Here is a 13423-nt window from a genome sequence, read left to right as displayed (position 1 = left end):
ATTAGCCTATCTATTGTCTATATACTATATTTAGCCTACTTCTTATTTTTGAAATGAAACATTGATTAAAATTAAGATACAATTAATACAAAACGAAATTAATTTTAAAGAAAGGCTTTGTGCTTTCTGTTTGAGGTCTCAGTGAAAGTTTTAAACAGTCTTTTAGTGCCACATTCAGAGCGGTCCCGTCCGTAACATGTTTTTTTCCTCATAAATGCGAACATGAAAAATAAAATAAAATGAATATGTTATGTTCTGTGGAGAGCCAACCCTTCTTCATCCGGTGGGTAGTACTTTGTGTAATTCACAGAATTACAAAAAAATATTTTGCCACCTAAAAGTTAAAGATTTTTTGTGTCACGTCCACGGCATGTGTAGCCTATTTCCCTCATATTAAATATAAAACGCTTGATTACACATTGTATTACCTTGTTATGATATAGTGACCCATACAATGTGCCAAACATTTTTTCCTTACCTTGTTATTCAAGGCCAGGGCACTTTTTGTACAACCAACGTTGTGCTGAACTTGACAAAACTGATCTGTTGCTGCAGCGGCGGCCAGCAGCTCGGGTTTTTTTTTCTTTTTTTTTTTTCAAGGCAGTAGAAGGTTCTGGAACTTTTGCGCGCTTCCACATCCCGCGCAACTACGGATCTCCCAGGAACATTCATTATTGCTGCGTACATTTATCCATGTCGGAGTTCTGAGCCTACCTAGATGCGCATGGCATGCGCGAGCGGTGCGCGATCATGGTCGACTGACAACGAGATTAAGCAGCTGAACAAGAGTACGGGCACGGCCGTGTTCCGATTGTTCTCATCTCAACTCCGCCGAGACAAAATAGACATGCCATTTCAAAATCTTTCATTTATAATCATAAATATGTTTTCAAAAGCATCACTTTTATCAAATTTTATGTGACATAATTTCCTATAGGCAACTGACTGCAAACGAGCAGGCTTATGTGCCGGGGCTGAGCCCCGGAGAGCCCCGGCCCAATTTAACCACTGTGCACAGGTGTGTAGTCCTTCCCTACAAACCAACCCTCAACAAACTACTTGTCTGGCCTTAAAATGTATAATACAGAATTTTTATCGCTTCGGCGTAGCCACGTAAACCGGAATTATCCCGACAACGCTTTATCTGTAGAGATGTAAAGGGAGGGGAGGGGGGCCTTCACAGGGGAGAGACTAGTTGACACTTCAGGACGCGTTGTCGTCCTGAAGCGTAGATAGATGCCATTCGTAGATGCCATTCTTTTTCTGATGTAACGAGTACATCAGGATTTATGGGAAGTGTTAATCTAATCTATGCAGCCTAACATTGAATAATAGAAGTCTATAATGTTATGTGTATGCTAGGTCAGAGATATGTGTTTTTAGTCTAGCTTTGAACTGACAGAGTGTGTCTACTTCCTGGACAATATTAGGAAGACTGTTCCAAAGTTTTGGTGCTAAATAGAAAAAGGATCTACCGCCAGCAGTTGATTTTGATATTCTGGGTATTATCAACTGGCCGGAATTTGGGATTGTGATCGTGAAGGATTATAATGCGTTAAGAGCTCGCTCAAGTACTGGGGAGCTAAACCATTTAGTGCTTTAAGTAATCAGCAATATTTTAAAATGTATACGATGTTTAATAGGGAGCCAATGCAGTGTTGACAGAACGGGGCTAATATGGTCATACTTCCTGGTTCTGGTAAGAACTCTATCTGCTGCGTTTTGGACCAGCTGTAGTTTATTTATTAAGCGTGCAGGGCAACCAGCCATAAGAGCATTACAATAATCTAGGCTTGATGTCATGAACGCATGAACTAACTGTGCCGCATTTGTCAATGAGAGCATATGACGTAATTTAGATATATTTTTAAGATGGAAAAATGCGGTTCCCTTTCGTAAAGGGAACTCCCGCTGCATCGATACTCGATACTTTGGGGAATGCCTTCGGCATGAAGCGTCTGAAGTCAACTATGGAACTATTCCAATCTTGATTGGTGCAACGTCACCCGTGACGTCGCATGTGACGGTGATCCGGAAGCTACAAAAGGGTCACAGGAACCAGGAAATGTTAGCTTCTGGTCTTCAGCAAGCGCTCTATGTCATCTTGTCTGTTCTATTTGGTGTTGTCTGTCCCGTGAAAAGAGTATTATTTATGGTGAATAAAAGAGAAGCTATTCAGGCAGTGTGCGTCCCCTTGCCCACGTTATTTAAGCGAGGGTGACACACACTCGCTTTGTGTAGTTTGTCTGGGAGTGGAGCATGCACGGACGGTGCTCGAGGGCGCTGTCTGTGCAAACTGTTTTCAATGAAAAAGCTCCGCTCCCGTTTGAGCTTGTTCGATCAATTAGATCAGGCTCGCGTTTCCAGTGCATCAGGTCCCGCGTCTGTTGAGGCAGCGCGCCGCTTGTATGCATAGGATTCGCACGTGGGGCTGGCATATGATACTGAGACGGTTGCGACCCTTTCTCAGTGTTTATTAACCAGCTCCACTGGTCTCGCGCACGGTTCGGAAGCCCGCGCTGCGGCTTCTTCCGACCGTGTTAAAGACAGAGCGTTTGATTCGATCAAATAGATCAGGCTCGCGTTTCCAGTGCATCAGGTCCCGCGTCTGTTGAGGCAGCGCGCTACTTGTATGCATGGTATTCGCACGTGGGGCTGGCATATAATACTGAGACGGTTGCGACCCTTTCTCAGTGTTTATTAACCAGCTCCACTGGTCTCGCGCACGGTTAGGAAGCCCGCGCTGCGGCTTCTTCCGACCGTGTTAAAGACACAGCGTTTGATTTATCTGGCTCCGAGGAGTTAGATATTATTTATCAACACTGAATCACGTGGATATGGGGATTCGCCACCCCATATTCCCGTTAGTGAGGAGTTGCTGGAGGTTGTAATCTGGGCAGTGGTTAAATTAAATGTTAAATGGCCATATAATAAGCAGGAAGCGACTAAGAAAAATTAAATGAATGAGCGCTTCCTGCAGACCCAGTCACAATCTTCGTGTCAGAGCCTTCCCTTTTTTCACTGATCTCCATACTGAGGTATCGAGATCGTGGAAAAATCCATTTTCATCTCAATTATTTCCCCCCCATGTATATATTTACTCATCCATTAGGGAATCTAATGAAAATGGTTATGAGGTGATGGCTCGGGTTGAGGAATATTTTGCGAAATATTTTCTCCCCGACATTGCGTCACCCCTGATAGCTCAGACACTTCCCTCCAAATCTCGTACATCGAATTTGTTAGGGAAAGCATATATGGCGGTGGGTCGAGCCGGTGCACGCCCACACACAATGGGGTTATTACAGGCATATCTGGCTGACCTCCTCAAGCAGGTGGATGATAACTGGGAGGTCTCACTCAATGGTATTACTGAATTTCATAGAGTAGCTGACTTATCTCTCCGCATTATTAAAGAGACGGTCCGTGCTATTGGCCGTTCTATGGCAGCACTAGTCGTCTCAGAGAGACATTTATGGCTTAATCGCTTGTGGATCGGGGAGAAAGACAGGGCTTTCCTTCTCGATGCTCCCCTTTCACCTTCCGGCCTCTTTGGCGACGCGGCAAGATCCGTTGTCGAGAGGCTTCAGGAGGCAGAGCGACAATCAGCTATCCCCAGTTGTCAGTCCAGGTCTCATGGGGTTGCTGCCAGGGGGCAGCCTCATGGGACAGCCGCCAGCTCCTCATATTTTGAGAAGGTTTCCTCTCGTGCCCCCCCCCGTATAAGGCTTGGGGCCAGAAGAAACATTCTCGCACGAAGCATTCCATACCGAAGACAGGTCTGAGGACTGTCTCTCGGGCTAAGATGGCTTCAACTAAGAGGTCTTGTCGTAACACGCAGACCCTTATGGGCATTCCCCCAGGAGAGCGAGTACAGGAGTCTCGCCCCCTTATGCAGCCCTTAGGAAATCGATGTTTGCTTCCCACCGCCGATGGCGCTTCGGGACACATCGGCTTCCAGCGAACACAAATCACAGTATCTGCCCGATGACGTTGCGGCCCTGTCAAGTTCGCCGCCTCTCAGGAGGTCTGTAGAGAGCATATTTCGGTTAGTTCCTGCCAGTTAGCTGCTTCAGGTCACCGAAGCCATTTGGAAATTTATAGCCGAGGCCAGTCTCGAGGGACTGGTCCCCATAATGGCATATTTAGACACCCCGAGGGGTCTTCAAAATATATCCTAGGGGGTCCTGCTTACAGTGGAGCTAATATACAAATATTATCTACTAAGGGTGGTTCACATGTCGGCCAGCCCCGAGCAGGGTCGGTTCTTGGAACAGGAAGTCTAGTCCCTCTTAACACAGGAAACCTCGAAGTGGGCTCTTCCTTGGTTACGGGAGCCTGGGTTCTACAGCTGGCACTTCATAGTTCCTATGAGGGGGGGAGTTAGGCCTTATTTTGGATCTCATGGTACTGGATCAACCTCCGAGGGGGTTCAGATTCAAGTTACCGACTGTCAGTCAGACCAGCTCCGAGGACTGGTCTGTCTTGATAGATCCACAAGCTCCTTAACTCCTCTTTCCCTTCTAACCCTATCACAGGAAGTTTCCGTGATCCGCTTTTGGGGGGAAAAGCGCATCAGTTCTGGACTCTTCCAGTCGGCCTAGCCTTATCCCCTCGCACCTTCACTAAATGTATGGACACAGCCCTTGCTCCATTGAGACTTCAGGGGGTCCGTATCTTATAGATGACTGGCTCATTTTGGCTCAGTCGAAAAGAACTAGCAATTCAACATCGAGATGTTGTTTTGCGTCATCTGAGGTGTGTGGGGTTGAGACTCAATGTGAAGGAAAGTTCCTTAACTCCTCTTCAGAGGACTACGTCCCTGGGAGTAGAGTGGGACTTAGTCACGATGCGGGCACAATTGTCTCCTGCTCGTATAAATACTATCTTAAACACATTGAAGAGTATTAGGTTAGGCCAGGCTATCACTGTCAAACACTTTCAAGGAGTTTTGGGTCTTATGGCTGCAGCTTCCACGGTAGTACCCTTTGGTCTGCTCCATATGAGGGCCTTGCAGTGGTGGCTCAGGAACAAGGGTTTTTGTCCTCTGGGAAACCCTTTTCGTACGATCAGAGTTACGCGCAGATGCCTTCGTTCTCTTGTCGTATGGAAGAAACCATGGTTCCTGTCTCAGGGCCCGGTTTTGGGAGCACCATGTGAGAGAAAAACTCTGACCACGGATGCGTCCCTAACGGGCTGGGGTACGGTTATGGAGGGCCGTTACACCCGAGGTACTTGGAAAGACCATCATCTCACATTGCATATTAATCGCTTGGAGATGTTGGCCGTATTTTTGCCCTGAGGCACTTCCTTGTAGACCTCAGAGGCCATCATGTTCTTGTTAGGACAGACAATAGGTCGGTGGTCTCTTATATCAACTGCCAAGGGAGGATTGAGATCTCGCCCTCTTTGTAGACTGGCACATCAAATTCTTCTTTGGTCCCAGGACAAATTTCTCTCCATCAGATCTATTTATATTCCTGGGGTTGATAATATGGGAGCAGACATCCTGTCGAGGCAGGGGCTGAGGCCCGGGGAATGGCGGCTCCACCCTGAAGTGGTTGAGCTTATATGGAGAGAGTTTGGCCGGGCGGAGGTTGACCTGTTTCGCTTATCATGAGAACTCTCATTGCCTGCTCTGGTACTCTCTCTCACATCCAGCTCCTTTGGGCTTGGATGCCATGGTACAGATGTGGCCGAGGTCACATCTGTACACTTTTCCCCCGATCGCTCTGCTCCCTGGGGTTCTAGAAAGGGTCAGGAGGTACGGAGTGAGACTACTCCTTGTAGCTCCGTACTGGCAGGCCCGAATTTGGTTTTCGGACCTTATTAGTCTCTTGGAGAGTTCTCCATGGAAAATTCCTATTAGGAGAGATCTTCTGTCTCAGGCTGATGGTACGTTATTTCATCCCCGACCAGAGTAATGGAGACTATGGGTCTGGCCCCTGAGGGGGTCCCACCCATAATTAGGTTGCCCTTTCCACCGAGGTGGTCAGGACATCCATACTAGAACCCCACTCTACTAGGAACTAAACAATTAAGTTAGGGAGGGCATTGAACCTTGAAGTTTATTACTGCCCACTGGCTTCAGTACTGGTGTTCCATCCCGCTCTCTAACGGGATCTCCTGTTCATGCTTAGGGCCTCTGTGGCGGCCTCAGTGCCCTCCGCAAGCCTCTAAGGGTGTTCTCGAAAGGACGTTCCCACTGAAACTCCATGTTCCTGTAGATTGGAGGATGAATCCTTTTCATCCAGCCTATTGGCATCAGGCTGATGGGTTATCCCTGGCACCCATCATGTCCTGTGGGTGAGGTATACGAATATATATTTGAGATATATAAGTATATATAGGAGAATCTATTGAGTCTGCTTCCTGCTCGTCTTACTCCCTGGAAGAGTGGTGGTGCTGCCCCCTCTTACTTGCTAGCGTGGGAGCCACTCAACGTTATTTTTGCCCGGTACTGAGGTACCTGTAGGCAATGTTAAGATTCTTCGGGTATTCCATCCTCCATCGCATGTGTCGGATGGTCAAGGTCGTAGCCTTTGAGGTTCCTACATTAGGCCTTAGGCTGAGAGGAGTCAGTCCATCTAGTTATGCATCAAGGGTTAGGAGCTATTCCCTTTATTAAGAGTACAGTTGGTTATCTAAAACCACTTATATTTGAAGTACAAGGTGCGCTTTTGCCTTCACCTCTCATCTAATATTTTCTACGGTCTGGGGCTCCCATCCATGAGGTCAGTCGAGCCTCCAGCTCCAGACCTCCCCTTCTTGCACCAAATCTTATGACAAGCTAGTTTGGATCTGCCCTCTACTCATTCTATCGTCCGTGAGTGTGCCAGATGCTTTACACCAGGGCGTTTTCTCTCAGTGTGGCGGCGTGGGTATTCGTTCCCCAAAGTATCGAGTATCGATGCAGCGGGAGTTCCCTTTACGAAAGGGAACGTCTCGGGTTACGTATGTAACCCTCGTTCCCTGAGTAGGGAACGAGACGCTGCATCCCTCGGCCACACTTTTCGCGCCCCTGAGAACGACTTGCTTTGACCAATTAGAAGCTAACATTTCCTGGTTCCTGTGACCCTTTTGTAGCTTCCGGATCACCGTCACATGCGACGTCACGGGTGACGTTGCACCAATCAAGATTGGAATAGTTCCATAGTTGACTTCAGACGCTTCATGCCGAAGGCATTCCCCAAAGTATCGAGTATCGATGCAGCGTCTCGTTCCCTACTCAGGGAACGAGGGTTACATACGTAACCCGAGACGTTTTACAGACACGTGACTTTCAAATGAAAGATTGGTATCAAAGAGCACACCCAGGTTCCTAACCAACGACGAAGACTTAACAGAGCAGCCATCAAGTGTTAGACAGTATTCTAGATTATTACGTGAGAACGTTTTTTGTCCAATAATTAGAATCTCTGTTTTTTCAGAATTAAGTAGTAGGAAATTACTAGTCATCCATTATATCAGCTATACACTGTAAAAACTAAAGGAGCCTCAAATATCCTGTCGGATACTCAAGGAACTTCAAAATGTAATTTAGGTGCCTCAAAGCTCTTTCTCCTATAGTAGGGTTACTGGAGGAGCATTGACAATCTTTGAGGTTCTTGCTGGAATTTATGGGATCTTTTAAGCACTTTATATTTAGTTCAGAGGTTCTGGAGTCACCTTTTCATTACCATGAGACCTCAAAGTGCTTTGGGGGAAAATAGAGGAACTTGAATGTGATAAAAGGGTTATTGGAAGATCTTTTAACATTTAAGTGGTTCCTCTTATGTTAAAGCCAGCATCTGGAGGAACCCAATGGTTCAGTGAGGCCAGAATAAGATTATTATTATCCTATTATTATTATTATTATTATTATTATTATTATAGGCTACTTAAGTTTGATTCAGTATACATACCAGGGTTGCCAACTCTCACGCATCTCGCGTGACAGTCACGCATTCAGCCTCAATCTCACGCTCTCACGCTCAACAAAGAAATCTCACGCAAAAATAGACATTCTTCTGTGCTCTATTTTTTTTTCACTCATGTGCACTAAATTTCAGAATTACTATAAACAATTCAGGCTCTTAACTACTGGATGGACCACTAGTTATGGCGCAAATTAGTTAAAAATCTCCCAGAACCTAGAGCGAGCACGCATGCGAGACTGTCGTCCAAACCAACCGATAGCGCGCGCACGCACGGCAGAGAGGGAAAGTCTTACAACTGCGCATTTTATCAGTTGCGGCGCCTTCATCTATAGTCTACACTGCAGCACGACGTATATTCACATCAAATGTTAACGCAGAGGAACGGGACACTGCAGTTCACAAAAGTTCATTATTTGCATGTGCTTTAAAGCCTTGCCGGTTAAACATGTCATTCGCTGCTGATGCACTGTTCAAATATGCGCTTTACTGAGCGCGTACACTCGACGCGCACATGCACTAAAAGCCTGTTACTGGACTAAGTTATCTTGTGAGTCTAATATTGCGCTAATACTGTCAAATACAGACAATGTTTACATAAACAAAGTTGGTTATGTCTAAAGTGAAAGCAAACAGAGAAAATTAATTAAAAAATGCTTGTCATATATGCGTGTATATTAGACGCGTCGCGTGCAGTTCTTACAGAGACAGTAGCCCTAATAATAAACATGCTGCCGCTTGTTCTTAAAGAGATAGTTCACCCAAAACCAAACAGTTGCTGGTCCCCATTGACATACATAGTAGGAAAAAAATATACTATGGAAGTCACAGGGGTACATCAACTGTTTGGTTACTGACATTCTTTCAAATAACGTTTATTTTCAACAGAAGAAAGAAACTTATTCAGGTTTAAAACAACTTAAGAGAGTAAATTATGACTTTTTGGGGGGAGAACTATGCCGTTAATGTTAATAAAACAACAAAACACACAGAGGAAATCATTCACTGCTCTTGACTGAGAACTTTAAGTCTGTTGTGTTTTATTTTCATATTTGTCCATTTAATTACTTTCTTCAATTCTACTGTTAAATACACCTATAGCTGAAAAAATAAAGCACTGTTTATTTCATTTGTATATTAAGTTGTGTATGTGTAATATGTATCTCTGTTCTTAATTTTTAATAACAAAGAAAATAGTGACAAAGATTTTAGCTTCGCCACTTTGACCTAAATGTCTGCCATTCTTTTTTATTTTATATTTTGTTACCTATATTTTGTTATAAGGCTTTGTTTGTAAAATAGGGACATTAGTTTGGCTGTAATGCTCAGTCACATGCAAAATAGTAAAACCAACATGAAAAAGAATCATGATAAAATCGTGATTTTTTCTGAAAAACAAAACAAAAATTGTGATATTATTGCCATATCGCCCACCCCAGGTGTAAAAAAGTGCCTAGATGTGCTTAGATGCTAAAAATGTGTTATTCTTGATCATTATATCACACTACAATTAAACATAATGAAACATTCATTTGAATTGAAATTGTTTTATTAGCTTAGCTAATATTATTTATTAGCTTTTTCTAGAGATTGCAGTCATGCATGACATGGTGAAAAATGACTTGAAATAATACTGAAAATAGGTTAAGATGAATGTTAAAGGTGTGCCCCCTAAAAGCACAAGTGGCCCCTGCCTGCCCCCCCCCCCCCCCCCCCCCCCCCCCCCCCCCCAGTTAACCCCCCCGTCGGAGAAGTCTCACTCCGAGCTAAACTGACATACCCAGGTGAAAAAGACGTACTATTAAATGTATTAATGTACTTGAGTGTGTTTTTAGTAGACCTACAATACAAATATACTTTAATGTATTTTAATTAACAGTAGCCTACGTCTTTTTCACTTGGGTAGCTTACATTTATTTAGTATAGGCCTATTTTATTAAGTAATTTAAACCTTAAACAACAACACTAAATAATAATAATATAAATAATATGAAGAAGAACCAGGAGGAGAGAAGTTTTATTCTGTCACGAAACTGCTGCTATTCCTCTGATGTCGTCGCTTCAGTGATGCTCGCGCTGCTCGCGCGCAACAAAGCTCAGCTGATCGACGTCATTGGGTTTGAAAAGTAACGGCTCCCCTCATCAAAGCTTCCGCCTGTTCGGCTCTCCGTTACAAGGTTTGTAAACTCGCCAAATAAATATAAATACAGAGTGTACTCACTATATATTCAAACACACACATATATATATATATATATATATATATATATATATATATATAAAATAAATGTATTATACATGTATGTATTGTAGGCTACTACGTTTTTACAGTGTTTACCATTCGTTTATTGCACAGTATCTGGTATGAAGGTTTTAGCCGCGATGCTTATTACGTTGACCTAATGAACAAATGGGAATTATTGACTTATTGTCTTAGATTGATTTAGTCATTCAATTCAACATATTCTGTACAACTGTGTCTTAAAATTGCTGATATAGCCTATAATTGAGCTGATTCCGGCTGTCGTCATTGGCGTTTGTTGAATAACAAAAGCAGGTTAATACAGTTTGGTCTGTTTTTGTTTAGCCTAACTTTACTTACTACAGGTGCCCTCATTCTCTCAAATACCATTTTAAAGCCATTTACTGGTCAATAAATATTATGTTGTGAATAATCAGCTTTGTTCTTTTGTTTCCCCAGAAGAACCATTACATTTCTAAAATATTCTGAACATTTCAGTGGCAACATTGAATTACAGTAAGTTACATGCACCACATGCAAGTACTTTATTACTATGAACTTTCTCTGTGTGAAATTGTATTGTTTGACTGTGTACTTGTGTTTTTTTAATCAGTTATTCTCTGAAAATCTTCCCTCATGCTCTCAAATCTCATTCATGTTACTTAGAAAAATAATATAGCCTAACAAGTTTGGTTCACAAATAATGCTATGCATTTTTTCTTATATCTTTATCATTTGCATTTGAATATAAGACATTTTAACTCTGAATTATAACTTCAAGTTTAGTTTTTTTCGACAAAAAAAAAAGGAAAAAGCTATTATATGGCTTCAGAAGACTTACAACACACCCCATAACACATGAGTTGTGAACTCATTGATTATTTTTAGGATCTTTTCTGGGACATTTTGGAGCTTAACCATTTTTACATAAATTGTTGCATTGAATTGAACTAGACAAGTGTACATAAGAATGGTTTCATGAATGATTTACACCATTTTTTTCTGCTTGTGTTTCATGCAGTGAAATTGAATGGTGACTGGGGTTGCATTATGCCTGAGATCTGCTTTTGGGTTCACAGACAGAAAGTCAAACAGGTTTGGAACGTCACAAGGCTGAGGAAATTCTTAAAATTTCACAACTATCACTTTAATAACCTTACTAACAGTAAATTGTGTACTTTGCAGGGATCTCGGTAAGCTGAAATACAAGTTTGAACAAGAATAAAAATCCTCCTGTAGACCTGAAAATCATTGAAGTGCCTGGACCATCCACCAGAAAAGAGGAAAAACAAACGGAAAACGAATCTGCTGTACCTTTTCACTTTTCTAACTCTTTAAGTACCTCACACCAACTTGGTCCCATAGTGTAGTGGCATTTTTGACCACAAACAAAATTGCTGATCGTGTGGATTCTTATTCTTGCATCCCAGTTTTCAACATTTTATGATTCAAAATAACTGAATAACTAACCATCTGAGATTTCGGTATAGAGATAAAGGTTAGGATCATAATTTTCAGGAATATTACAGCACAATGAGTGCATATTAGCACTGTTTGTTTTTGGCATCTGATAGAGCTTTTGGACTTGGAAACAGTGATGTCAGACTTACCATCGGACTGAAACACAAATGTTTTAAAGTTAAGTAAAGATGGACATTTTGAATTAGTCAATGTAATTTTTTTACATTGATTTATTTCTTGGAACATATGTGTTTCCATGCATTTTGTTGATGTCTTTTCTTGTTTATCTATTGTACTGTACATGGTTGATTATTCATGTTGCTTATGTATTATACAAAAAAAAAAATTGTGTGTATTCATTGATATTAATCTATAGTTAGCTTTTTTTCCCATGTGCATGGAAGTGTATGTATACAAATGAATATCAAATATGTAATAAACAATTCTTGTTTTGTATTTGGTTCAATTTGTTTATTATAATAGAAGTCAAAGGTAACCATAGTAACAACATGAAATTAAATATAAAAAAAAATGAAATTTGGATCCTGGAGGCACCCAAAGTGGTTCCACACAGTGCCTAATATAAGAGTTCCTCAGGAAACTTGTGGGGTTCTTCAGAGAACCGCCCCTTTTTAAAGGGTGCCTAGAGGATCTACAGACGGTTCCGCCGGTGCGGCAAAGTGAAGAACCCCAAAAGGTTCCTCAGGCACCTTTTATTTTTACAGTGTACATTCCGTTAATTTTGTGAATTGGTAAGTTTCGTCAGGGCGTGAAGAAATATAGAGCTGAGTATCATAGGCTTAACAGTAAAAACTATTGCCATGCTTCCTAATGATATCTCCCAAGGGTAGCATGTACAGAGTGAACAGCAACGATCCTAGTACTGAGCCTTGTGGTTCACCATACTGAACTTTTAATCGATAAGACATCTCTTCATTTACTGCTACAAACTGATAACGGTCAGATAAGTATGATTTAAACCATGCTTTTCAATAGTGCAATTCCACTAATGCCAACATCATTTTTGAGTCTATTTAAAAGAATGTTGTGGTCGATTGTGTCAAATGCAGCACTAAGATCGAGTAAACTAATAGAGAGATACAACCACGATCGGATGATAAGAGCAAATCATTTGTGACACAAATGAGAGCTGTCTCAGTACTATGGTACGGTCTAAATCCTGATTGAAAATCCTTGCAGATATCATTTCTTTCTAAAACATAGGAACATAGTTGTGAAGATACTGCCTTTTCTACTACAATGCACTGCCTGATGCGATACTGTAGTAGACGGTTGCATAGTTATAATTTTCTCCCTGATATTATAAATCTTATAAGTGAAGAAGTTCATAAAGTCATTACTGCTGTGGTGCTTGGAAACTTCTGGGCTTGAAGCTTTATTTTTCGTTAGTTTAGCCACTGTTTCAAATAAATACCAAGGGTTTTGTTTATTTTCTTCTAATAGGGCTTGAGTGTGCTCGTTGTACCACGGCGTTGGACTATTTTCTTTAATCTTCTTTAAGCGCAAAGGAGCAACTGTGTCTAAAGTGCTGGAAAAGAGAGAGTTAAAAGTTTCTGTCGCAAAATCGAGTTCTTCTAAGCTATCTGGGATGCTGAGATGATGAAACTGATCAGGAAGATTATTAATAAAGCAATCTTTAGTGGTAGAGGTGATAGGTCTAACATATTTGTAACACGGAGTCGGCTTTGCAGCCTTGGCTAAATGAAGTTTACACAAGACTAGATAATGATCTGAGATGTCATTGCTCTGCTGCAGAATTTCAACGGCATCAACATTGATTCCA

General features: G+C 42.0%; 1 protein-coding gene and 1 long non-coding RNA gene across 2 annotated transcripts in view; both read left to right on the top strand.

The window, feature by feature from the left end:
* The window catches only part of LOC311287329 (B-cell scaffold protein with ankyrin repeats-like), a 122570-nt gene that overhangs the window by 41821 nt on the left and 67326 nt on the right, over positions 1 to 13423 (top strand). The window lies entirely within an intron of this gene.
* LOC311287330 lies at positions 10593 to 12073 on the top strand. Its single transcript, XR_014626725.1, has 3 exons — positions 10593 to 10674; positions 11180 to 11253; positions 11344 to 12073. It is a non-coding gene; the product is annotated as an uncharacterized lncRNA (long non-coding RNA).

Source organism: Rutilus rutilus (assembly GCF_951802725.1).
Source record: "Rutilus rutilus genome assembly, chromosome: 3".
NCBI lineage: Eukaryota > Metazoa > Chordata > Actinopteri > Cypriniformes > Leuciscidae > Rutilus > Rutilus rutilus.
The sequence above is the reverse complement of the archived record's forward strand: the minus strand, read 5'-3'. Positions and strand labels throughout refer to the sequence as shown.